This window comes from Lepidochelys olivacea, assembly GCF_965140295.1.
Source record: "Lepidochelys olivacea isolate rLepOli2 genome assembly, chromosome: 13".
NCBI classification, from domain to species: domain Eukaryota; kingdom Metazoa; phylum Chordata; order Testudines; family Cheloniidae; genus Lepidochelys; species Lepidochelys olivacea.
This window is the reverse complement of record NC_140423.1, coordinates 31,530,049-31,556,881: the sequence shown is the minus strand read 5'-3', so window position 1 is coordinate 31,556,881 and position 26,833 is coordinate 31,530,049. Positions and strand designations below refer to the sequence as shown.

The 26,833-nt window shown below is 50.8% G+C and overlaps 1 long non-coding RNA gene across 2 annotated transcripts; it reads right to left on the bottom strand.

The window, feature by feature from the left end:
* Nucleotides 1-17,437: 17,437 nt before the first annotated feature.
* Nucleotides 17,438-22,925, bottom strand: LOC311529522. 2 transcript variants are annotated; one of them, XR_014713834.1, is made up of 4 exons: nt 21,350-22,925; nt 20,738-20,827; nt 18,882-19,064; nt 17,438-18,364 (listed from the first exon to the last, which is right to left on the bottom strand). It is a non-coding gene; the product is annotated as an uncharacterized lncRNA (long non-coding RNA). The 2 variants fall into 2 exon arrangements; XR_014713833.1 differs by having other exon boundaries at nt 17,438-19,064.
* Nucleotides 22,926-26,833: the final 3,908 nt, after the last annotated feature.

Below are 26,833 nucleotides of genomic sequence, written 5' to 3'. Positions count from 1 at the left end.
CCTGGCCCCTTGGCGTCAGAAGCCCATCCAATCTTAGAGTGACATCAGAGTGGCCAGAGTTGAAAGCAACTGGGGCTCCTTAGCCTTCCTGAACCCCCGGCTGGAGCAGCCCTCTTGGGGCATTTTGTGCCGGCTGGAGAGAGTGCTGGAGAGAAGCAGAGTTTGGCTGCACAAACTAGTGAGGACACAATGGCTGTGAATAAAATTATACCATGGGCGGCCCATGTTGCTATTTCTGGGTGCTCACAATAGGGACAGTGCCCCTTTAAGACAAAAGGCATGCTCCACCCCTGTCATAAATATAAAGGGAAGGGTAAACCCCTTTGAAATCCCTCCTGGCCAGGGGAAAGTTCCTCTCACCTGTAAAGGGTTAAGAAGCTAAAGGTAACCTTGCTGGCACCTGACCAAAATGACCAATGAGGAGACAAGATACTTTCAAAAGCTGGGAGGAGGGAGAGAAACAAAGGGTCTGTGGGTCTGTCTATATGCTGTTTCTGCCAGGGATAGACCAGGAATGGAGTCTTAGAACTTTTAGTAAGTAATCTAGCTAGGTACGTGTTAGATTATGATTTCTTTAAATGGCTGAGAAAAGAATTGTGCTGAATAGAATAACTATTTCTGTCTGTGTATCTTTTTTGTAACTTAAGGTTTTGCCTAAAGGGGTTCTCTATGTTTTGAATCTAATTACCCTGTAAGGTATCTACCATCCTGATTTTACAGAGGTGATTTCTATTTATTTCTATTAAAAGTCTTCTTATAAGAAAATGGAATGCTTTTTATTGTTCTCAGATCCAAGGGTTTGGGTCTGTGGTCACCTATGCAAATTGGTGAGGATTTTTACCAAACCTTTCCCAGGAAAGGGGGGGCTGCAAGTGTTGGGAGGATTGTTCAGAAGATCCAAGGGTCTGGGTCTGTAGTCACCTAGGCAAATTGGTGAAGCTTTTTACCAAACCTTGTCCAGGAAGTGGGGTGCAAGGTTTTGGGAAGTATTTTGGGGGGAAAGACGTGTCCAAACAGCTCTTCCCCAGTAACCAGTATTAGTTTGGTGGTGGTAGCGGCCAATCCAAGGACAAAGGGTGGAATATTTTGTACCTTGGGGAAGTTTTGACCTAAGCTGGTAAAGATAAGCTTAGGAGGTTTTTCATGCAGGTCCCCACATCTGTACCCTAGAGTTCAGAGTGGGGGAGGAACCTTGACAACCCCCCAAGCCTCTGGCATCCCTTTGTGTATCTGTTTCAATAGTGCTGCACCATTATGGCCTGTTCTCTGCAAAATCCTGCACAGAAATGCCAGTTGTGGTTGTGTTCCAAATGTGTTCAACATCATAGCACCTGCTACTGCCTACGGGCTTCTGAGGAAGGTTTGACTGAGTCTCCAGGCTTTTGGCCACGCTGCTGGAAACAGCCTGTTAGTCTGGTGATGATTAGTTGGTGCTTGACCATCTCCCAGGCATGGGCTGTGCTCACCCCTCGAACATGAATGCTCAGAACACGTGTTCAGCTTCTCCAGCCCTGGCGGAGGGCGCGGCTCACCTGGCCATCGACATTGTTCTCAAAAAGAGCACGTTGAGGCCTGAAGCGTAGCCAGCATTTCTGAGCATGTTTCTCATCCAGAGTTAGCTGGGACCCTGTGACAGTTCTGATGCTGCCCTGCCACTGGGGCCTTTCGGGGGGTCTGTTACATGTGGCTCCGCTCCGGCCCATTACCCGTAGGCACATCATTTATAATCGGCACCAAGCAGCTGTTTCACAGGTGCACCTCTGATACCACATTAAGATCTACGGCGCCAGGGCCCTCTGTACACAGGCACTTACAGTATTGCCAACCCTAAGTGTTCAAAAATCAGAAGACTGGCTTTAAAATGGTTGATTTTTTTAAATGAATCCAGTGGGGTTCTTGTTATAGGCTGGCTGGGTCTTGAGGTTTTTAGGGTCACATTTTCAAGTGTTTCTCCAGATTCAAAAGGGCTAAAAAAATGTTAATGAAAGCTTAAGAGTCTCACCTAATCCCCTGACTCCAGAAGCTGGGGCTTGAAGAAAAACACCAGCTATCACGAGCAATGTTCCCTCTAATTTTTGACAGGCCGTGTGCATAAAAAAGTTCTTCTGTGCAAATTTTTGTGCATCTGTGCAAATTTTAGTGCGTGCGGTGTTTCGCCGTGTGCGCGGGGTTTAGGATCTGTGTGCGCACGCACACACGCACAGCTTAGAGGGAACAGCGATCACGGGACTTGTGCTACAAGTGAATTGGCAACGCTGCTATTCGGGAGAACTACAGTTAGCTGCTAACAGAGGAAGCCACCTTCTACCTTTGCCTGTTGTCAGAGCCCCCGCCCTTTTCTGGAGTGAGAGTGAGTGGCAGAACCGTGTAAATCATTACAGATGTCTAAACCTCGGGGGGCACGTCAGGGCTAAAAAAAATGGTGTCTTTACCAAAGGGCAGCTAATGCAGGTGAGCTGTTCTGAGTAAAGGCACCATGAAGACCAGGCCCTTTCGTTTTAGCCTGAGGTAAACTCATCGTGGTCAGCCTCAGACTGTTTACCTTGCGCTAAATGGAAGGTGCCTGGTCTTCACTGTGCTGACCTCAGGTTAGCTCACACGTATTAGTTACCCTGAGGTAAAAACCACCTATGTTAGCCGTGAAGCCAAGGCCTTAATGGGAAGAGCTATTACCATTATTGCTGAGAAGAGTGGCTAACTGTCTAATCACACAAACCCAAACACCCTTGCCCCGCCCCTTCCTTGAGGCCCGCCCCTTCCTTGAGGCCCCGCCCCAGTCGCTCCATCCCCCCTTCCTCTGTTGCTCGCTTTCCCCCACCCTCACTCACTTTCACGGGGCCAGGACAGGGGTGTGGAAGGGGGTTTGGGCTCTGGGCTGGAGCCAAGAGGTTTGGAGTGTGGGAGTGAGCTCCAGGCTGAGCCTGGGGCAGGGGGTTGGGGTGCAGGAAGGGATGCAGGGTTCAGGCTCTGGGAGGGAGTTTGCAGAAGGGGGTTCGGGATAGGGTGCAGGGGGGTTGTGGGGTTTGGGCTCTGGGAGGGAGTTTGGGTGTGGGAGGGGGCTCAGGGCTGGGGAAGGGGGTTGGGGTGTGGGAGGGGGTGAGGGGTTGGGCTCTGGGAGGGAGCCTGGGTGCAGGAGGTGGCTCAGGGCTGGGGCAGGGGGTTAGGGTGTGGGGGGTGCAGGCTCCAGCTGGGAGGCGCTTACCTGAGGTGGCTCCCGGGTGGTGGTGCAGAAGGGCTAAGGCAGGCTCCCTGTGTGCCCTGGCCCCGTGCCACTCCCAGAAGCAGCTGGCATGTCCCTGGGGGAGGGGGCTCTGTGCACTGTCCGTGCCCGCAAGCACCTCCCCCACAACTCCCATTGTCTGCAGTTCCTAGCCAAAGGGAGCTGTGGAGTTGGTGCTGGAGGCAGGGGCAGTACACGGAGCCACCTGCCTCCCCGCCCCACCCAGGGACCGCAGGGATGTGCCAGCTGCTTTCAGGAGCAGCGTGGAGCCAGGGCAGGCAGGGAGCCTGCCTTAACCCTGCTGCACCACTGGACTTTTAGCGGCCTAAAATCTCCCAGTTTGGCTTCAGTGGCCTCCAGGAGATAGAGCCAGATTCCAGGAGACTCCTGGTGAAACCAGGAGTGTTGGCAACCCTATAATGCTGAGAAAGCCCAGGCCTCCAGCAGCTCCCTGCTGTAAAGGATCTGACACCAGTATGGGGGCAGGGAGAAACTGCACTGGGGGGGGGCAGTCCCAGAGACCATGAATCAGTCTCCCCTGCTGTCAGGAGCTGGCTGGCTCATTCTGAGCTAGCCTCAGTGCTGGATGGCCACTCTGACTGTGGCCACATGGAGGGGCAGCTCCATAAAGTCAGAGGCAACCCGAGTCCTGGGGCTTAGCCCACTTCTCACAGCAGCTCCCTCCGGAGACCAAAATATTCCAGCTTTGGCCAAACACCCACAAGGGACAAACAGAGCATCTGGAAGACACAAAATGACTGCAACCTAGTTACATGCCCAAAGCCGGCCTCCCTGGGGGACATGGCCTGCAGGATGTCCCAGTCTTTGCCACTGGCTAGGAATGTCATTTCTAAATGCACTGGGCTACACCCAATTCCTCAGCGGGCTGTGAGTAACCCATTTTTCTGGTTGCTGCCAGTTACAAGAAGTTTATTTTTGAATGGGGTTAGTTCAACGTGAAAAGCCTTCCATGTGAGGCACCCTTTCCCCATTTTTTTAATTGAAAGAAGTTTTAAAACAAAAAGTCACTTCAGAGCAAAAGAGTTTGAAGTTTTCTAATTGTTTTATGGGTTTTTTGACTGAAACACTGTGGGGAATTTGAGCGGAGTTCGCACGTTGTTCCGATTGCCCCAAATCTGCATTGTACACAGAGGCCAGGCCTGACTGCCCTTCTCTCTGGTTTCCGCCTCCTGTGCTGAGAAATGCAGGGATGGTCATTGTCACCAGGCCACTGGAGATGCACCACCCTGAGTGCCGGTCGTGCCCTCCCCCTCCTCTCGCCTGCTCTCTCACCCACAGCCTGGCCTTGAGGCTAGTGGCTAAGGAATGCCACCAGCAGCCCACAGCCCAGTCTGTCATAGGTAAACACACAGTGCTGCCCATTCCTCAGGAGTGAATCATCCTGCAGGTAGCCCGTGGTTATTTCCTTTTATTCTTTTATTGCACAAACACTTCCTGGAACACCACAAAAGCAATGCCAGGGGCTGTGGCTGTCACCTGCGGGAGGGGAATAATGGCACTGGCAGGAGAGCCGCTGGTGGCACCCCCCTCCAAACCAGGCAGAGGAGCCAGACAGAAGGTCTGGTCTATACCCAAACTGGCACCAGTTTCCTGAACCGGATTGAGCCATCCTGGTGCCAGGCTGTGTGCGAATACACCTAGGGTTGTTCTGCACACAAGGTGGCACCAGATGGATGAAATCAGTTTTAATTGACACCAGCTGCTGGGCTGATGCCAGTCTCTGCGTGAGCCAGGTGTAAATGCAGCACCACCTGGAAAGCAACTCAAGCTCCGCTCCTTTCCTGCTGGACTCTCCGTTGTGTCCTGGCACAGAGGCAAGTTGGTCCAATCCCTGACAATTCTCACTGCCCCCAACGCTGAGCAGGTAGAGGGGCAGGATCCTGCCTGGCCTGGGCCCCCAGAGAGCAGCAGACCTTTCTGAGAGGGCTGACAGAGCACTGTGGCCATGCCTGTGATGCTGGCTCCATGCTGGAATCACTGGCCTCCGCGGTTTGTGCTGCTTTTCCAGCCTGGGCTATGGCTAGAGTGGCCCTATTGAGTGCACGGATCCCGGCACAGCGTTGGCTGTAAGGGTACGGAAGGCAGCGATACACCTGTCCCACTAGACCTGCTCCCACCTAGGGAAATAACATCACAGCTTTCTGGCTTCACGCCTTCCCCACCCACCAAACTCTCCCCCCAAGCTGAGCTCTCCAAGTCCCTACACACAACCAGGCTCTAGTGCCCCCTAGTGGGAAGCTATTTATTGTAACGTTCCTTTTGTCACCGTCCTCTGAGCTGGTAAAATTAAATATGAATCCCATAGAATGGAACGTATGTAGCAGGTTATCAGACCCTGCTGTTCATAGCACCTCTACGGCTGGACAGCAACTCTAGTCACTCACTCGTAATGTGCTTGGCAACTAAGGTCTTTTCCTCTGGGAGGGTTGTTCTGTCACAGCTTAGTATTGTACCAAGTCTTGCATATCCCTTCAGGCAGTTTGATGTTGGAGGGGGTGAGTCAACAGATGACCTATTTGCTCCTGGATCTCTGGTGGGGTGGTGTTTTGAGATTCTGTTCCAATATTGATCTGGGTTTCTTCCATGTCCTGCTGATCCAGTCTCAGTGGAGGGTGTATTTCACCATCCTTCACATCCATGTTTTGGTCTTGCCTTCATAGGTGCAGTTTCAGTGAAACGTGCTCCTCCACTGCTAGGCTATATGAACAAGGGTTCATCTCTTCAACGTGTCTAACTTGTTTGCAAGTGCATGATTTGTCCTGAGGAAATCATTTGGTCTTGACAGGGTCTCCGGTTGTAGTTCTGGGAAGTCTTTAGCTTGTTTGTTGTACTAGCCTTTGGCCTTTGTGTCACTCTTCCTTTTTGCTCCTTCCACTCCTGCCGGTCGCAATGATGCTGAGGCTATCGGCACCAAGGGATGCACGCATCTTGGCATCAAGTGCTGTACTGAAAGCCTGTTTCTCCCTTCAGGAATGGCTTGCTACACATTTTCCTTATTTTGTGCAGATCTCTTTAATAGAACATAAGAGCAGCCATACTGAGTCAGACCAAAGGTCCATCTAGCCCAGTATCCTGTCTTCCGAGAGTGGCCAATGCCAGATGTCCCAGAGGGAATGAACAGAACAGGTCATCACCAAGTGATCCATCCCGTCGCCCATTCCCAGCTTCTGGCAACCATAGCTTAGGGACACCAAATAGAGTTTTAGCAATTTTAACTGCCGGTTCGGCTTTTTCATTTCCCTGTTGCTGGTATGGTGATGATATGATATGACTGTGTTCCCACTGCCAGATAAGATGTACAAACTCACTCCCGGCAAGTGAAATGGAAACTCACTCCCGGACAGTTCATGTAGTTCCCAGAAGTCTGACTTCTGTGGTTTGTGTTGAAAGGTCCATTCCTCCTTTGCTCCAAGGTCTGTTAGGAACACTATGTATTTTCATTGTCTGGTTTTGCTGCTTAGCCTGCATTTCCCCACATGAATCACAGCTGCACACCAGCTCTCAGACACCCTCATGATCACTCTCATGATTGGCCAGTATATAGCATCTTTGGTTTTCCAGATACAGGCTTCTAGTCCAGGACAGTTCAGATGTGTTCTTCAGGGTGTTTTCTCCCAGTGATCTGGATATGATGATTCTAGGCCCAGATCCACAAAGGTATTTGGGTGCCTAACCCCCAGATTTAGGCATCTAAGTCCCATTTTTAGGTGCACTGCAATTCACAAAAGTCCCTCTCAGCTGCAAGCTCCTGTGTTTCTGCCTCTGAGCATGAGCACTGCTGCCTCTCTGCAGGCACCCAGACACCTCAGCCCCAGACTGATCCAGGACCCAGGAGAAGCTAGGCAGGCAAATCCTGTCCACCCTGCAGGCCCCAGCCAGTGGGCACACTCAGGGGCTGCCTAACTGCACTGGCACAAGTTTGGCGGTGGGAGGGGGGCGTGGAATGAAGGATGACAAAGAGAGACCAAAAGGCTTTTCCTTAGCCCAGTAGTTAGGCACGCAGCTGGGACGTGGCAAACCACTGGTTCAGGTCCCATCTGCCTGGAAGGAGAAGGGTTTGAACAGGATCTGCCACCTCTCAGCCGAGAGCACTAACCACTGGGCTGTAAAGGGACTCTGTCTTCCTCTGGCCCAATTGATATGTAATTGTTTAGTGGAGCCATGTCAGCAGGAGAGATTGCTAGAGGCCTTCCTCAGAATCTCTCACTCTTGCCTACCGACGTCGGGCCAGAGACAATGAGACTCTCTCTGGCCCAGCGGCTCATACCCTCACCTGAGAGAGAGGAGACCCCTGTTCAAACCCCTTCTCCTCAGTAGGCAGAGGGGGGACTGGACTGGACTACAGCCCAGGGCAGTATCCTAGCCGCTGGACTAGGGGTTGTAAGTGAGGCTCCCCCAACTATTTTGGCCTCTGAATACCTTCCTGTGTTCCCTGCAGGGTCCAATCCGGTAGAGGTAAACATCATCTTCCCCCAGTCCATAGATCACAGTCAGAGATAGGCGCTTCCCTGCAGCCCTGGCTCCGGAACCTTTCTCCCTCAGAGGAGTGGGGTTTGAATACATCCCTCATCATCGTCCCCCACTGGCTAGCTTAGACGTGCTGACTGTGTGGGTCACATGCTAAGGCGCCTCTCTCTCCCCATGCATTGCACAGGGAGCCTAGTGTTGCTCCAGTGATTTTCTAGGCACTGAAAATTTAGGCTCAGAATCACAATTCCCAAGTTCCTTTGTGGATCAAGGCTCAGCTGCCTTTATGTACAATGCTGTCTTGTACACTCACCTTGTCTTGCTAGTTCTGGGGTTCTTGAGAGGCCAGGGGGCCTTTCCCTTGGTGTCTGCCCATCCTGACAGAAGGGCAGATGTGAGCACTTGTAAATCTTGTATTGGTTTGTCCTCAAATTCTGTCTAGACATGCCTTGAAATTGGCATGTAACACTGGCTTAGTTGCTAAGAACACAAGAATGGCCATACTGGGTCAGACCAATGAACCACCTAGCCCAGTATCCTGCCATGGCTAGTGCCAGATGGTTCAGAGGGAATGAACAGAACAGGCAATCATTGAGTGTTGCTTTCTATCAGGCTGAGGATCTCATATTCATGACCCGTTGCCATATTTTCATGCCACAGGGCAGGTTTGGATAAGCACCCAGCTATGTACATCTCAATCTCTTTCTTGCAATGTGCATCTAAATTGCAGTTTCAGTAACATGTGCTTAAAGGCATATTAGGGCCTCTAGCATTTTAAAAAATGCTCTCAAGCAGCTTATGGTCACTTTCTACTTGGAATGGTTTCCCATCCTGGAACACCTAGGCACAAAGAATGTAGGTGATACATACAAGCTGGGGCACCATATATTAGATAATGAGCTGAACATGCGCTTCCAGTGCAATGCTGTGGCCAAAAGGGCTAATGTGGTCCTTGGATGCATAAATAGGGGAATCTTGAATAGGAGTAAAGAGGTTATTTTACTTCTGTGTTTGGCACCGGTGTGATCACTGTTGGAATCCTGTGTCCACACTTCAAGAAGGATGTTATATTGAAGAGCATTCAGAGGAGAGCCATGAGAAGGGGTAAAGGGTTAGCAAACATGCCTTATAATCGTAGGACTGGAAGGGACCTCGAGAGGTCGTCTAGTCCAGCCCCCTGCATTCATGGCAGGACTAAGTATTATCTAGACCCTCCCTGACAGTTATTTGTCTAACCTGCTCTTAAAAATCTCCAACAATGGAGATTCCACAACCTCCCTGGGCAATTTATTCCACTGCTTAACCACCCTGACAGCTAGGCAGCTTTTCCTAATATCCAACCTAAATAATGAGAGACTCAGGGAGCTCAAAGAAAAGGAGTACTTGTGGCACCTTAGAGACTAACCAATTTATTTGAGCATGAGCTTTCGTGAGCTACAGCTCACTTGCATCCGCTGAAGTGAGCTGTAGCTCACGAAAGCTCATGCTCAAATAAATTGGTTAGTCTCTAAGGTGCCACAAGTACTCCTTTTCTTTTATTAAACAGACTGGTCAAACTTTTCATATGCAAACACTATTGCAAGACATTCCTTTTCAATTTGGACATGTCTTCGGTGATATGACCTTGACATGAAAGCTACCACCTCTCCCTTTTGTAGGAGAGATGCCTCAGCCCCCACCTCATGGTCAACACAGCATCTGGTTCCCTTGTCATTCATAAGGTAGCATTTCAGATGGGATAGTTGGTCATCAACTCTTCAGTAGATGTGGTGGTTGCTGGTGGCATTGTGCTGAGATAACCATGTCCAGACTGCATATTTATCCAGTAGTTACCACAGGGGTTCACAGACATCTGAGATGTTTGAAAGAAGAATTTTGTCAGTTTACAAATCCTAATTGTCTGAACTGATCTAATATCACGAGGAATGTGGACCTATTGAATGGCTTTTACCTTTTTGTGGTCAGATCATAGCCCCTGGGAGGTCACCAGATGTTCCATGTATGGTCCTGCAGTCAATCACAATTTCATCCCGTTTTCATTCAGTAGTAGATTTACTCCTTATCTCTTACTAGCAGACAGACGAGGTTGTGGCTGTGATTTCCTACAGCTTCCACCATGCTGTCTTCTTGTCCATACACCAGAACATCCTTAGCTATGATCCTGAGCCCTGTGAATCTTGTTTGTACGTCTTGTTGGCAGCATTGACAGTCTTCTGCTACAGGTTTGATCCCAATGGCATTCTCAACCATCTATATCTTGCTGCTGGCGTCCAAAATATGGTGAGATCGCTGCTTTCATTACCCAGTAGCACTTGCCAATATGCATCTTTGACATAAAGTACTGATAATATTTTTGTTTTTGCCAAGTCAGGTAATATTTCTTCAGTTGTAGGCGTTTGGGATTGAGTTCTTTTTGATGCTTTGTTTAAGCAGCTGGCCTGGCTTCTCAGTGGCTGTTTATCCCACTTACGGGCTCTGTGACTTGAGCAACGTTGTCTTCTTTTTTCATTTGCTTTGTTGCTTCCATTCTTTTTTTTTTTTCTTCTTCTTAATGCAATGGGTACTCTGCAATGCTTGTGCCATCCTGGCTGAATCATGTAATCTGTTGCTAGGTGTAGTGAGCCTGGAAGACATCCCAGTCTTCAAATACATCTTGGTAACCTTTTAGTAGCTTTGCTGCAGGGATGCTGTGTTCTATTGTCTACTTTTGCTATGTATTCTGTTTTGCTTGTGTCTGTTGTATTAATTACTAGGCTTAGGTTTAATGTCACTAGTAGGGTTGCCAGGCATCTAGTTTTCAGCTGGAACACCTGGTAGAAAAGGTACCGTGGCGGCTCCGGTCGGCACTGCCGACTGGGCTGTTAAAAGTCCAGCTGGCAGCGCAGTGGAGGCATGGGCTAAGGCAGGCTCCCTGCCTGCCCTAGCTCCTCATGGATCCCAGAAGTGGCCGCCAGGTCCTTGTAGCCCCTAGGCACATGGGTGGCCAGGGAGGCTCCACATACTGTCCCCACCCCAAGTGCCAGCTCTGCAGCTCCCATTGGCTGGGAGCTGCAGGAGTGGTGCCTGCGGGTGGGAGGATGGCACAAGGAGCCTCCCTGGCCACCCATGTGCCTAGGGGCTGCAGGGACCTGGCAGCCGTGGTAAGTGCCGCCGGGACCCCGCACCCCAAGCCCCCTCCCACACTCCAACACCCTGCCCCAGTCCTGAGCCCCCTCCTGCATCCCAAACCTCTCATCCCCAGCCCCACCCCAGAGCCTGCACCCCCAGCCAGAGTCCTCACACCCCCCCGCCCACACCCCAACCACCTGCCCCAGCCCTGTGAAAGTGAGCCAGGGTTGGGGAGAGTGAGCAATGGAGGGAGAGGGGATGGAGCAAGCGGAGGTGGGGCCTCAGAAGAGGGACGGGGCAGGGGTAGGTCCTCTGGGAAGGGGCAGGGCGTTTGGTTTTGTGCCATTGGAAAGTTGGCAACCCTAGTCACTAGGTTCGTGAATTCGCTGGTTTTAGCTGAAAGAAGTGGCTTTTGTGTTGTCTGTATTTCCTGAAACATCAGCCTGTATATGTTGCCGTGGTATTCGGCTTGAAATTTACATCGTCCTCAGAATGATGGTTTGCTTTGCTTGGTTACAGTTTTTGGCTTTGCTTGGTTACAATTTTTGTTTCTTCCCTCGCATAATGCTGAGGAATTCTTTGTAGCCTTGCACATTGGCTGATGCCCCACTACTTGACATGCGTTTTCCTGTTGGTTTGTGTGCTTCCGCCTTGCCATTGCGTCGAGTGCTACTCTGAGTTTTGAAAACCATTTATTTTCCCCTTCGTCTGAAGCATCAGAGATTGGCCACAGCTGGTGACAGCAAATCACTTGTGTCCCCAGCCTGCAGTGCAGGAAGTGCCTCTATCACTCAGAGGTGAGAGTGGCAACTGTACGTCTCACATGTTGTCTAAGCTGGAGGAGGAAAAGGACTTGCTAGGCTATTTGTGCTTTGCCTTTTCACCGCTGGCAGACAGCAATGGGTGGTGAAGACGGGGCATTCACAGCATACCTGGCCACATACTGGAGGGAACTCACAGGATCCTTGTTACAAGGGGTGTTGGGGGTGAGATCCTATGCTTGTGATGGCATCAGCCCCCTCCTTAGTAAATTTCCTGGGCCAGACAACTTAACCCTGAGCCTTTGAAGAACCCATTTTTGCCCTTGAAATGCTCATACCTGATAGTTTTTGTTTTGTTTTGTTTTTTTAAGGGCAGGAGGGGTCAGTTTGATCATAGAATATCAGGGTTGGAAGGGACCTCAGGAGGTCATGTAGTTCAACCCCCTGTTCAAAGCAGGACCAATCCCCAACTAAATCAGCCCAGCCAGGGCTTTGTCAAGCCTGACCTTAAAAACTTCTAGGGAAGGAGATTCCACCACCTCCCTAGGTAATGCATTCCAGTGTTTCACCACCCTCCTAGTGAAAAAGTTTTTCCTAATATCCAACCTAAACCTCCCCCACTGCAACTTGAGACCATTACTCCTTGTTCTGTCATCAGCTACCACTGAGAACAGTCTAGAGCCATCCTCTTTGGAACCACCTCTCAGGTAGTTGAAAGCAGCTATCAAATCCCCCCTCATCCTTCTCTTCCGCAGACTAAACAATCCCAGTTCCCTCAGCCTCTCCTCATAAATCATGTGTTCCAGTCCCCTCATAATTTTTGTTGCCTTCCGCTGGACTCTTTCCAATTTTTCCACATCCTTCTTGTAGTGTGGGGCCCAAAACTGGACACTGTACTCCAGACGAGGCCTCACCAATGTTGAATAGAGGGGAACGATCACATCCCTCGACCTGTGGAACACTGGCCAGAGACCCTGCCCCAGGGATTCCTGCAGCCAGTCCAGAATGTCTGGTTGAGCCAGAGCAGAGCTTGTAGCAAGAGCCCACTGATTTGGATTTACCGTGATGGAGAATTTACCCCGTCCCAGATTACCCCGGCAATCTGGTCCAATGGCTGATTATCCTCACTGCACAAGCAGCACCATATTTCCAGTTTCAATTTTGCTGACTTCAACTTCCAGCTGATGGATCTCATTATGCCTTTGTCTCCTAGATGGAAGAAACTTCAAGTATCGGAGAGCGTCTCCCTCCGCTAGGCAGTGGGTATAGCACCACCTCCCCTTCTCCTCCATATCAGAACAAGTGCCTGGACTCCTTTAGGCCTTGTCTTCAGTAGGAAAATGGAATGTTGTTAACCCACCTTAGCACACAGAGTCACTCACACAGGCCATGTCTACACCACAATATTAAGTCGACCTAAGTTATGTTGACATACAGTCCCCACAGTAATTAATTGCTTTTGCATGTCCACACTACGCTCCTTGTATCAGCGTTGTGTGTCCTCACTAGCAGTGTTACCACTGATGTAGAGTGCAGTGCATTATGGGTAGCTATCCCACTGTGCAACTCATCACCTTCTAGTGCAAAGTGTTTTGGGCGGGGTTTGCAATGCCTCCCGGGGGCAAACTAGTCCCATAGGGTGAGTGGGAACATGGTTTAAGTATCCCATGAGGCAATTTTCTCCATCCCATCATTCCATGGGCATCCTATTACATTTCACGCCTCTTTTCAAAAGCCCCTCAAGCCTGGGCACGGCTCTGTTGTACTGTGATGAGCGTTACGAACACAACACACCTGAACCTGCAGTGTTTCCAGAGCCGCAAGACAGAATATGATGATGCCTTGCTGTGCGCCATGGAAAGAAACAACTCAAGGGTGTTGTTGGCATTCACACAGCAGCTGCATACAGTGGATCGCTGTTTCTGGGCCCAAGAAACAAGCAGACTGGTGGGATCGCATCGTTATGCAGGTGTGGGATGCCAGAAGTGGTGGCAGACCTTTCGGACGCACAAAGCCACATTCATGGAACCGTGTGTGAAACTCGCGCCAGCCCTCCAGCGCAGCAACACCAAATGAGAGCTGCACTCATGGTGGAGAAGTGAATGGCGATCGCTGTGCGGAAGTTGGCAACATCGACTGGTATCGATCAGTCAGGAATCGGTTTGGAGTTGGGAAATCCACTGTGCGGGTTGCTGTGATGCAAGTGTGCAGGGCCATTAATAGCCTCCTGCTAGGAAGGACTGTGACTCTGGGCAACGTGCAGGAAATAGAACTATAAAAGGGACTGCAAGGGTCATCTAGTCATAGAATCATAGAAGATTAGGGTTGGAAGAGACCACAGGAGGTCATCTAGTCCAACCCCCTGCTCAAAGCAGGACCAACACCAACTAAATCATCCCAGTCAGGGCTTTGTCAAGCTGGACCACCATCTTCCTAGGTAACGTATTCCAGTGCTTCACCCCTCTCCTAGTGAAATAGTTTTTCCTAATATCCAACCTAGACCTCCCCCACTGCAACTTGAGACCATTGCTCCTTGTTCTGTCATCTGCCATCACTGAGAACAGCCTAGCTCCATCCTCTTTGAAACCCCCCTTCAGGTAGTTGAAGGCTGCTATCAAATCCCCCCCCACACAAACACACACTCTTCTCTTCTGCAGACTAAATAAGCCCAGTTCCCTCAGCCTCTCCTCGTAAGTCATGTGCCCCAGCCCCCTAATCATTTTTGTTGCCCTCCGCTGGACTCTCTCCAATTTGTCCACATCCCTTCTGTAGTGGGGGTCCCAAACCTGGATGCAATACTCCAGATGTGGCCTCACCAGTGCCAAATAGAAGGGAATAATCACTTCTCTTGATCTGCTGACAATGCTCCTACTAATGCAGCCCAATATGCCGTTGGCCTTCTTGGCAACAAGGGCACACTGCTGACTCACATCCAGCTTCTCGTCCACTGTCATTCCCAGGTCCTTTTCCGCAGAACTGCCACATAGCCAGTCAGGCCCCAGCTTGTAGCAGTGCCTGGGATTCTTCCGTCCTAAGTGCAGGACTCTGCATTGTCCTTGTTGAACTTCATCAGATTTCTTTTGGCCCAATCCTCTAATTTGTCTAGGTCACTCTGGACCCTATCCCTACCCTCCAGCATATCTACCTCTCCCCCTAGCTTAGTCTAACCCCCCTGTCAAGATGCAGGATTTGTTGTGTCTAACCCATCCAAGACAGATGCTCTCCAGCCTCCTTTTGAAAACCTCCAATGAAGGAGCTTCCATGACCTCCTGAGGCTTCTGTGCCATTGTCCTACTGTTCTTACAGATACGAAGTTTTTCCTGAGATTTTTTCCTAAATCTGCTCTGCTGTAGTTTGAGCCTATTGCCTCTTGTCCTGTCCTTTGTAGCAAAAGAGAACAACTTTTCTCTATCTTTTTTTATGGCAGCCTTTCAAGTATTTGAAGACCGCTATCGTAGCCCCCCTTAATCTCCTCTTTTCCAAACTAAACATGCCCAGTTCCTTCAGCCTTTACTCATACGGCTGCTGTAATAGAGCCGGACTCACCCGGCGGCGCCTCCTGCTGGTTGTCTTTGGGAATTAGCTCGTCAGCCTCTGGAGCGCCCTCTGCCGTCTGGTGATCCGCCTTACCGCCAGCCCCTGTCCCTCCCAGGACCCAGTGCCTCTTTGTCTGGGGCGCTGCCCATCTGGCAGCAACCCCTCAGTGTCAGGGTCTCCCCACCCAGGAGAACCCCCCACCCACTATCCCCACTTCATCTCAGTCTTGGCTACTGCCAGTCCCCACTTAGCCCCGCTCCCTGGGCAGACTGCAGTGTATCAGCCACCCATCACAGGCGAAGGGGTTTGGACCTGCTACCTCTGTCTACCCGTGGGCTGCCCCCTTGCAACCCCAGTACCTAATAGGCCCTAATCTAGGCCTCGCAGCCTGGGGGTTTCCAGGCCGGAGCTCCCCTGCTTCCCTAGCCTTTCCCCCTCAGCACTACTCCAATCTAGGTATCCCCTCAGGTCCCTGCAGCCAAGTCCTTCCCTCTCTGAATGCAGAGAGAGACTCTTGCTAAGCTTCAGCCAAGCAGCCCCTTTATAGGCCCAGCTGCGGCCTGATTGGGGCTTGGACCAGCTGCGGCCATTTCCCCAATCAGCCTAGCTTCTCTTGCCCTCAGCCCTAGCTCTCTCCCAGGGCTGTCTTTTAAGCCTCACAGGGCAGGAGCGGGTAACCACCCCGCTAAGTTGCATTTCATCCTTTTGATCATCTTTGTCACTTGCCTCTGGATCCTTTCCAGGTTCTCTCCATCCTTTCTATATAGTGGTGACCAAAACTGGACACAGTGCTCCAGCTGAGGCCTAACCAGCGCTGAGTAGAGCAGTATTCTCACCTCCTCTGACTTGCATCCCAAAATTGCATTGGCTTTTTTTGCAACAGCATCGCAGTGTAACCCTTCTGCCTGTCAGAGCTGGCAGCAACAAGGGCCAGGTTCACTATCTAGGGGTTCCATTCCAATAACACAATGTAAAACCGGCTCGAGCCCCCACCCAGTGACAAATATATACCACCCCCGCTGGGCGCCTCCAAGAGGCAATATTTCCCCTCTGCAAGCACATAGTCTGAGTGTAGCAAAAAGCCTTTTAATAACAGAGAGAAACAATGTGGCATTATGTTGGGGAAACACCACCAACAGGATTCATAACACAACCCATGAGCAAAAACCCACCCCAAGCAAATTGGGGCGTGTCCTTTCCCTTTGGTTCTTGAGTCCAGCAACCCAAAATCACGCAAAGTCCCAAAAGTCCAACGACCCAAAAGTCTCTGCCCTTGGTCAGGGCAGCCCCAGAGTTCAAAAGTTTATCTGCAGAGTTTTTACCTCCCAACCTGGGTGGAGATTGGGGGCGGGGGTGTTAAGGGGCACCTTACATGGTCCAACACTGATGGCCCCACCTCTCCATGGGGCTCCGCTCCGCCAGCCGCTCCACTCACCATGCTGCAAACGGCTCTACCATATAGCTTCAGGCTCCCCCACTACTTAACACAACACTCAGTGATTTCAGCTCTTTTGTGATTTCAGCTTATAATAGGGGAGACACAGTGCTGGTGCACCATTAGCCCAAAGTGAATTCAGCTCAGCAGCCTGTAACTAGACTCCTAATAGAATCAAAATTAGCTCTGATATTCCACAGTAGAGAAAGGAAGAAGTGAAATTGGCATGTAAGGCCCTCCCCAGGAGGCCCATGCCACCAGGTATTTCTACCTGTTCCCAGCCTCTCTCCATTCACAGAGTTTTGGAACCCATGTCCCTTGCCTAGCGAGTGCTACTTAGTTGACGGCGAGTCCCTCCATCATAACAAAAGGCCAAGTACTGTTCCACTGTCCTTGATTCCCATAATTAGGGTAATAACAATTTATTCTTCCTGCCCCAATAACAAAGACACTGGGGATCCCACAGCAGCCAAAGTGACCATTTGGGCAGCTATGGCCTCATTCTAGGCAGGGTGGGTGTGCCTATGCAAATGAGATCGGCCCCTGAAGTTCTTTTCCACAACTTGCCACACCTCACCACCAGATGTCAGGGTGGAGCTCATTCTGACTCTGCTTACAGCATTGTTGAGGTTGTGATCCACTAGAACTCCTAGATCCCTCTCAGCAGTGCTGCTGCCAAGCCAGTTATCTCCCATTCTCATGGGTGGCACGTATAAGAGGCTAGGCCTCCCCAAAAGAGGCTGGCCATGCAGGGGACAAGAAATGCCAAACGTGGCCCGGCCCTGACCCGCTGCCTTTGGAGCGCCACCACCAGAAGGTCCCCAGAAGTGGGGGGCCACTGGTGCCTGGACAGTGGCCTCGCCCACATCTGCCCTAAGGCCCTGCTCCCACTTGGCCTCCTCCCTAAGGCCCCGCCCCCATTCTGCCTCTTCCACCAACCCTCCCCTGCCCGCCACTCCCTCCTCTCCACTCCCTCCCCATGCACAACAGGAAGAGGAGTCCCACAACTGGGCCAGCCACTGGGAGGCTGTGTGTACTGATGCCAGAGCAACTCAGTTAAGGGGTGCTGGAACAGGGGGAGCCAAGGGGCCATGGCCCCATCACTTTATTTTCCAACTTAAGGCATGCAACGGGGGGGAGGGGGCAGAGAGGAGCGAGCAGCAATCAGGCAGGACCTCAGGGGAAGCGGCAGAGTGGGGGCAGAGCCTCACAGGGAAGAGCCTCGGCGCAGAGCAGAGGATGAGGCCATGGTCTGGGCACTGGTGCCCCCACACTGCTAGCGAGCTTCTGGTGCTCCCGTAAGCCTCCCTAAATGAGAGAGTTACATGCCGCCTATGCCCATTCTGTATTTGTGCATTCGGTTATTCCTCCCTAAGTGTATCACCTTAACATTTGTCTTTGCTGAATTTAATTTTGTTGTCAATAGCCCAGTGCTCCAATTTATCAAGATCCCTCTGAATTTTATTTCTATCCTCCAATGTGTTGGCAACCCCCCGAGCTTTATGTTATCTGCAAATTTGGTCAGTATGCTCCCTATTCCTACATCCAGGTCATTTATAGAGGTGTTAAACAAGACCAGACCCAGAACAGATCCTTATGGAACCCCACTTGAGACCTCCCACCCATCTGACATCATCCCATTAATAGTGACTCCTTGTTGTTCAACCAATTATGTATCAGCTTAACAGTAGTTCTGCCGAGCTCACATTTCTCCAGCTGACTTATCAGAATGTCATGTGGGACTGTGTCAGAAGACTTGCTGAAGTCCAGGTAAATGATGTCAACTGCATTCCCCCATCCACCAAATCAGTTGCCCTGTCAAAGAAGGAAATCAAGCTGATTTGGTATGGTTTGTTCTTGGTAAATCCTGCTTCTGCTAGCGAGCAGCCCTTCATCCTCCCAGGATTCGCAAATTGAATGTTTTATACATTGCTCTAGTAGCTTTCCAGGTATCAAAGTCAGGCAGACTGGTCTACAGTTCCCCAGCTCCTCCTTTCCCCCGCTTTTAAAGTTGGGCCACTACTTTAGCCCTTCTCCAGCCTTCTGGGACCTCTCCTGTCATCCATGAGTTTGTAAGTATTATTGCTACTGGGTCAGAGATTTCTTCAGTACCCTGAGGTGAATAGCCTCAGGCCCTGCTGACTTGAATTCATTCAGATTGGTCAGAAGATCTCTGACATGTTCTTTACTTATCCCGATCTGCATCCCTGCCCCTTTATTGTCTATGTTAACTTCGTTAGTTGTCCAGTCACGTTATTTTTTTGTGAGAAGACTGAAGTAAAGTAGGCACTGAGCAGCTCTGTCTTCCTAGCATCTTCTGTTACCAGCTCACCTTCTGTGGATGGTTTTGCAGCAATGATGTTCCCAAGCTGTGGTGGGATGATAGATGGCATGCATAGCCCGATTTTGGCACCAGTCCACCTTGCCATGGAATACATCAACAGAAAGGCTACTTTTCTATGGTATTGGAAGCTCTGGTGGATCACCAGGGTCGTTTCACCGACATCAACGCGGGCTGTTCAGGGAAGGTGCACAACACATGCATCTTTAGGAACACAGGCCTGTACAGAAAGCTGCAAGCAGGGATTCTTTCCAGACCAGAGGATTATCATTGGGGATGTTGAAATCCCAGTAGTGGTCTTGGGAGACCCAGCCTACCTCTTACTCCCATGGCTCATGAAGCCATACACCAGCCACCTTGACAGCAGCAAGCAGCGCTTCAACAACAGGTTCAGCAGATGCTGAATGACAGCTCAATGTGCCTTTGGCAGTTTGAAAGGCTGCTGGTGATGTCTACTCACGAGATTAGACCTCAGTGAAGAAAATATCCCCATGGTCATAGCTACCTGCTGTGTGCTTCATAATATCTTGAGGCAAAGGGGGAGAAGTTTCCGCAGGGGTGGAGGTGAAAAGGCTCTCTGCTGATTTAGAGCAGCCAGATACTAGGGCTATAAAAAGAGCTCAATGGGGAACTATATGGCTCAGTGGGGCTTCAAGGGCGTTTTAACAATGAGCCACAGTGATGTGTGTTGCTGTGGTGTGCTGTGCCTGGCATTGCTTTTTGCCCCTGATATGAACCTTGTAATGAATGCTCTGGGTGTGGTAACACAACAGAAATGCACCTATCGCTATTATCTGTGAACATCAGCCCCAGCCCCCATATGCTGTGGACTAAAAAAGATTAATTAAATTTCCATAAACAGACTTTTATTCCAAACCCAGGCAAACAGACACAACTGAACAAAACTTATAAATACATGGGAAAGTACCTTTGCAAGGGAAAGAATAGTCATTTCCATTTCACAAACACATACACCACCTGTGTCTCTCACAGGTCGGTATGTGTGGCTGTGATTGCGTGTACTCTCCTGCCGGTTGGAGTGGTAGGGGAGTGCTGCTGCCCCGAAAGATATGTGGAATGTGGGAGGGCTGGGGGGAGGGTGGGGGGCGGAATTTAGGGAGGTCCCAGAATGCAGTTCTCTATAGGCTGCAGGAGGAGGCAAACATAGATCTGTTCAGCTTGAGGTTCAATCAGAGACTGCAGCATGTCTGTTTGCTCCCTAAGCAGCGCTTGTCATCTCATACTGCCTGTTTCTCCTGTCCTTGCTATCCCTCTGCACTCTGTCCTTGAGTGTGAGCCTTCAAGCCCTGTGCTCAGAATCTGAAGCACCAGAGGCTTGCAGGACCTTCTGGTACATTTCTTTCTGTACTCAGTGATTTTAGATTGTTGTGTGGTTATGATTAACGAATATGTTACGTCATATATCATCATTGTATGTTATATAGGGTTAAACTGTAGGATTTGCTGCTGCTGGGGAGGGCGGCTGGCGGGGCTGGCAGACTCCCTACCCGGCCCCGCGCAGCTCCCAGGAAACAACGACATGTCCCTCAGCTCCTAAGTGGAGGCACGGCCAGGGGGGCTCCATGCACTGCCCCTGCCCCGAGCACCCGCTCCACAGCTCCCATTGGCTGGGAACTGTTAACAATGGGAGCTGTGGGGGTGGTGCCTGTGAGCAGAGGCAGTGCGCAGAGCTGCCAGGCCAGCTTAGCCATACTAGGCCTTGGAGCTAAGAAATGCTGACATAAGTAAGTGATTGAAGACTAATCCGATGCCTTAAGATTACAGGAAAAGATGTACCAATGGGTGATATTGTGAAAACTTAACAGTAAAAGTAATTTTTTGCTTACATTGCCTTGTGCTTTTCTTTCTCCTCTGTATCTGGTCAAGCCGCTCTACCAGTGTGGCGAGAGAGACCCTCAAGGCCACATTTGCAGCGGCTAAAGAAACAATGGACAGAGATACTATTGTGAGTGCATTCACTCCCCTTGATCCACACTTGTTACAAGCACAACATTCTCACTTCTCCTTGGCATTCACAGAGCACGGCGGCAGTCCCCGCCATGGTGAGCACGGCCCAGGGGAGAGGGAGACATTCTGCTGCAGACTGTGTCTATATGCTGCTAGTCTGTGTGCTGCAATGGTGCCTGCTGACTGGCATGGGAAAGGGTCCTACTGCAGTGGAAGAAATAAGGCAGCCCTCCACAGAGATCTTTGGCAGAGGATTGCAGACTGCTTCCAGCAAAGTTTCCTTGAGATCTCTATGGAGGATTCACGGGACGTCCTGGTGCACATAAACAAACTGTTCCACAGGGCCCCCTATGCCTAGCTGTACAGGGGAATGAGAAGCAGATAGCAACTCTACCTCCACTGTTTATTTCACCACCTCTTCTAGCCTGATTTAAATAAATAGTACCTGAACAGATGTGTCCCTGCAATACTGAAGCAAACTGCATACTTACCAGAGGTCCCTTCCCCTGCATCAGGCTTGCCAGTGCTGGACCGCTGGGAGTGGTTTGACTGCTCAGGAGTCAAAAAGAGGTCCTGGCTTGCTGGACACCCCCGCCCAGTCGTCTGTCTGCCATACTCCTCCTCCTCAGGGTTCGCTTCTGTGGCCTGTGACTCCAGCTCCCCTGAAGTATCCACAAGGACCTTGGGGATGGCGGTGGGTCACTGCTGAGAATGGCATGCAGCTCCTCGTAGAAGTGGCACATCAGAGGCTCTGCACCAGAGTGACTGTTTGGCTCCCTTGCCTTCAGGTACGCCTGTCGCACCTCCTTGATTTCCACACGGCACTGCTACATGTCCCCGTTGTAGCCCTTCTCCCCCATGCCCTGAGCGATCTGGCCATAGGTATCCAAGTTCCGACACAGACTCCTCTCCACACAGACCCAGGAGATCTACCACCTCCTGCGCACTCCAGGCAGGAGCACGTTTACTGCATGGAGCCGGCGTGGTCAGCTGGACAGTTGCTACGTGAGCTCTCCATGCCGACCAAGCAGGAAATGGAATTTCAGTAGTTCATGGGGCTTTAAAAGGGGGGGGGGAAGATATATGTTCTTGTGTACCTGCTCGCCGAGCAGCAGAGTTCAAAACGATGACCAGTGGGGTCACAGTGAGGCATTGTGGGATACCTCCTGGAAGCCACTAAAGTTGACGTCAGTAACACAGTGTCTACACTGCTACTGTGTCAACCTAACTACATTGAACTAAGCGCTATGCCTCTTGCTGAGGTGGAGTATCAGGTGGGTGTAGTGGACGACTTGCATCAGTGGGAGGAACATTGTAGTGCAGACACTTACAGTTAGGTCACCCTAACTCTGTCGTGTGGCCCAGGCCTGAGGCTTAGAGACCTTGCTGCACAGTAGCCAAGAGGCACCAGGGTGGGAAGAGTGCGGCTGCATCGCTTTGCTGAGCAGGAGCATTCAGGTGCCCCCACTGGCCACAGCTTTGCAGGGGTTTCGAACGTGGGGCTCCCGGCTGACGGGACCGGAGAGCAGCAGGTGCTTTCTGAGGCAGAGGCTCAGCTCAGTCTCACTGCAGGCTAGAAACATGCCGTGTGGCTGCATTCCAGCCACTCCCAGGGTCAGCCGCGGGGCAGACAAGAGGGGTCAAAGGCATCATCTCCTCCGAACAAGAGTTCCTAGCACAACTGGCTGCGTTTTAGCTACGTCCTGAGTCAAAGAACGTGAGGCCAGTGTCACAGGGCAGGACTCTCCGGGGAGCAGAATTAATCCTGAAATGAGAGACACTAGAACATGCTGTGAAAGGCCCGGCTGGCAAGAGCAGATAAGCCAGCTTGCCTGAAAACCCTGTCCTGGCTCACACTAACGCCGTCTTGTCCTTTAGGGTGACCAGATGCCCCCTTTTTAACAGGACAGTCCCATGTTTAAGCCTTCTTCCAGGTGTCCCGACTTTCTGTTAAATACGGGCAAATGGTCCCGTATTTTCTGGGATCGCGGCACAGAGCCAGCAGCGGGGGCAGCAAGCGGCCATGCCCCTTCTCTCTCCCCAGAGCCTGCCCCCGCCGGAATCTCCCTCGCTGCCTCCTCCAGCAGAAGCAGCATCGCCAGGGATGGGCAGCGAGACTGTGCCTAGGAGCAGCTCAGGCTCCACCGCCCCTCCTGCCCCGCCATCCCGCGTCTCCTGGGCAGCACTCTCGCCTTGCATGGGTGAGAAGCCAGGGCAGGGTGTGCCCCACCTCCTCCATGCACTTGCTGTGCCCCCTGCCTGGCACCGGGGGCAGCCCCCAGAGAAGGGGGTCCCTGCTCACCCCCTCGTTTCACCTCACTGCCGACACAAACTCCCCCCTGCATGTGGGACCCCTAGCGGGGCGCGGAGTAACATGGGGGGCGGGGGGAGAGTGGCAACGTCAGCCCTGCGCTGGAGGGAGGGCTAGGGAGAGCAGACAAGGGGGCATGCAGCTGTGGGGGCTCAGACCACCAGCTGCGCAGGCAGGCATGCAGCAGGGCTTGGAGGACCAGCCCTGCGCACAGGGGTGAAGTGGGGGCTTGGACCAGCTCCATGCCTGGGGGAAGAGGACCGGGGGGGGGTTGTGGGCAAGTGGCAGGGGGCTCTGACTGGGGAGGGGGGTCACAGGGAGGCGGCAGGGTGGCTCAGGCCAGCCCCAGGCACCAGTGGGGAAGGGGACCTCAGGCTGGCCCTGCAAGGGCAGGAGGCAGGGAGGGCTTAGGTCAGCCACATGTCTGTGTGTGCGGGGAGGGCAGCCTAGGGGTGTCCCATTTTCCTTTTGGGAAAATATGGTCTTACCCTACATGCTGTCCCTTGGGAGTCTGGCTTCAGGGAAAGGCAGCTATCCACACTCAGTCACCTTTCCCCTCACTCACTTGTGTTTGCAGCTTTCACGCTTTGCTCCCCAGCTGGACAAGTAGATTCTCCTCTGGATTCCTTCTCATCTCCCTTCCACAACGTCTGGCATGTCTGGGCCTGTCTCCCTTCCAGAGCAGGGAAGCCTGCTCCAACTATTAAATAGTTACAGCAGTAGTTTAGCTATCAGCGAGAGATGTAGATAGACAACACAACCTTTAGGTCTTAATTCAGTGAAAGGGAGGGAGGGAGTGTGTGTGTCTGTGTTTTGCACTCCCAGGCAGGAGACCCTTTCCATGTATAATTGCCAAGTTATTTAACCAGAGTAGAATACTCCACCTTGGAACTCCCACACATTCTTTGCTAGAGCTTTGAGATCCATATAATTAATTACCTAAACATTCTAAAGCTCATTGGGATCCTCAATCACTGTCCAAGTCCATATCAAAGTGCAAAATAGTACTGCAATATTGCATTCCTTCCTTTGGTTCCTTTGCCAGTAGAAAGCATTATAATTAACCATTTCCTTGCGTAGCTTCCCTAGCCCCTCATGTTCAGGCACTCAAAACTTTCCAAACATTCACCTTTTGGAGTGAAACGTTCTGTGGCTGATCTCTGCCCAAAGATTAATTATTGTGGGGCAGTCTCAAGGAGAAAGAAGGGATCCATCCGCCCTCCTGAGTTATGGGAAAGAGGGCACATTCATCCAACTGTAAAAGCATTCTAACTCCTTTAACCTGTTTACAGCAAAAGTGGCTGAACTTTGCAAGCTGGCATGTAGCCAGCCCTCAGCAAGGAATGTGCGCTTTCTTAAGCTTGAATAAACTACTTTTCATTTAGCTGCTGAGAACATTTTAAAGTGACCAATTGAGGATGCGCAGTAAATTGCTTTGGGAGTTACGCCCTACACATATGCCCATCTGTTTAAGCTGGGTGTGTCACAGGTGTGTTCAGAGAACCCATGGGCTCATGCCTGCTTTCTGAATAGCCTGTTTTAATCAGAAATTAAATGCAAATAGAAGTAACAGGATGAAGGTTTTACACTAAAAGCTGAAACATTTGCATGTCCCAACTTATTGCAATTTTGGCAATAGTATTTGTAGCATTTTCTAGTCCTATTTTCCTTGTTCAGTGTGTAGCTCAACTTATTAAAGACTACACTGTAAACCATGCAGGATGTGTACTGTGGCCAGTTAGCACTGTGCAGCCTTACTGCTGTATCCAGGCAGCCTTGTGTTTAACATAGATAGTGTTTTTTACACACAGCTCTTGGAGAGTTAATTCAGTAAAGTTTCTCTGGAGTCACACACGCTTCCTCAAGGTCCTGAAGTTCTCAGCTCAAGCAAACAATATGTTGAGTCTTGGCATGACTGCATTCTGTAAACTGTTGCCTGGACTTCCTGATTTGGGGGCACCACAGTCCATCCCTGGCTTGTAAGTGTTAGCTCATCTCACTTGTTCTTCAGACTGCAGGTAGGAGCATGAGATGAAGTTTGGCAAAAAATTCCATGTAACTCTGTGTTCCAACCAGTGCTCTTACTAGCCCTTTTGTTTGGGGTGGGCAAGGTGTGCCAAAGTTTTCTAGCTGCCAGTTGCTGTTAAAGTCAATAGCCAAAAGCAGCACTCATGGAGCCCTCATGATATTTATGCACTAAGGAGAAGATTGCCCAGCACATTCGGCAGAGTGAAGGCACCAGGCAATTTAAATTATTTTGTTCATTTAGATCCCAGCTGGCTGTGTAAAGCCCTCTGGGAACATGAGACTTTTTAAATTGCAAAATCCTTTTGGCTGTGTGAGATTCTTGGTATTTGCCTTAAGTACCACGAACCAGAAAATTCTTTCTACTGCTGCTGAGATAAGCGTGTGGAAGTTACATTGAGCAAATTGAGGTTATCAACTTCCAGTGTGATCAACCAACTGATTATTGAGCAGGGTTTGCCAGTTTCCTTCCACGAACTCCTACAGTGCAGGAAAGTTGGGCTGTATAGATAGCTGGTGAAACAAGAACATTCCAAAAAGCTCGTCTGGTTTGCTCCCATGGGAGCAAACTACCCTCTGCTCATGAAACCTGAGCAGATTAACAGGCCCTTTAGAGCAGAGGCTGCCAGGCTTTCCAGTCATGACTAATGCGCTTGCCTGAATCGGCGAAGGCCATTGAGAGAGATTAACTAAGGGTTTGTCTTCACTGCAAAGCGGTAACTTGGTTTCTTATCCAGGTGTTACTCCTACACCTCCTCCATTCACACACACAACCCTCACACCCAAGTTTGGTGGTGCTTTCAACCTGGGCTAGCTGGTGGTATGGGTAAGAGCCTGGGTTCCACTTTCACTTAGGCTAGTAACCCACCCGCTTTTGCAGTGAGGACACAGGCTAACTCACTCCAGTGCTGTAGTCCTCCAATGCCTTCCCACAATTCTCCTTGTGTGCAGAGGACAGACGAGTTCTCCCACAGTTTGCTGGGGAGGAATCAGAGCCCCTCATCCTACTACAGAGCAAAGAACCATGGGATATCCCCCTGAAGTCCTAGTCATGCAAAGCACCAGTGAAGACACAGTACCTCTGAGTTCTGTAGTGTAGCTGCTCATGCCCTGATTCTCATGGGTGACTTTAATTTTCCTGATATCTGCTGGGAGAGCAATACAGCGGTGCATAGACAATCCAGGAAGTTTTTGGAAAGCGTAGGGGACAATTTCCTGGCGCAAGTGCTAGAGGAGCCAACTAGGGGGGGTGCTTTTCTTGACCTGCTGCTCACAAACCGGGTAGAATTAGTGGGGGAAGCAAAAGTGGATGGGAATCTGGGAGGCAGTGACCATGAGTTGGTTGAGTTCAGGATCCTGACGCAGGGAACAAAGGTAAGCAGCAGGATACGGACCCTGGACTTCAGGAAAGCAGACTTCGACTCCCTCAGGGAACGGATGGCCAGGATCCCCTGGGGGACTAACTTGAAGGGGAAAGGAGTCCAGGAGAGCTGGCTGTATTTCAAGGAATCCCTGTTGAGGTTACAGGGACAAACCATCCCGATGAGTCGAAAGAATAGTAAATATGGCAGGCGACCAACTTGGCTTAATGGTGAAATCCTAGCGGATCTTAAACATAAAAAAGAAGCTTACAAGAAGT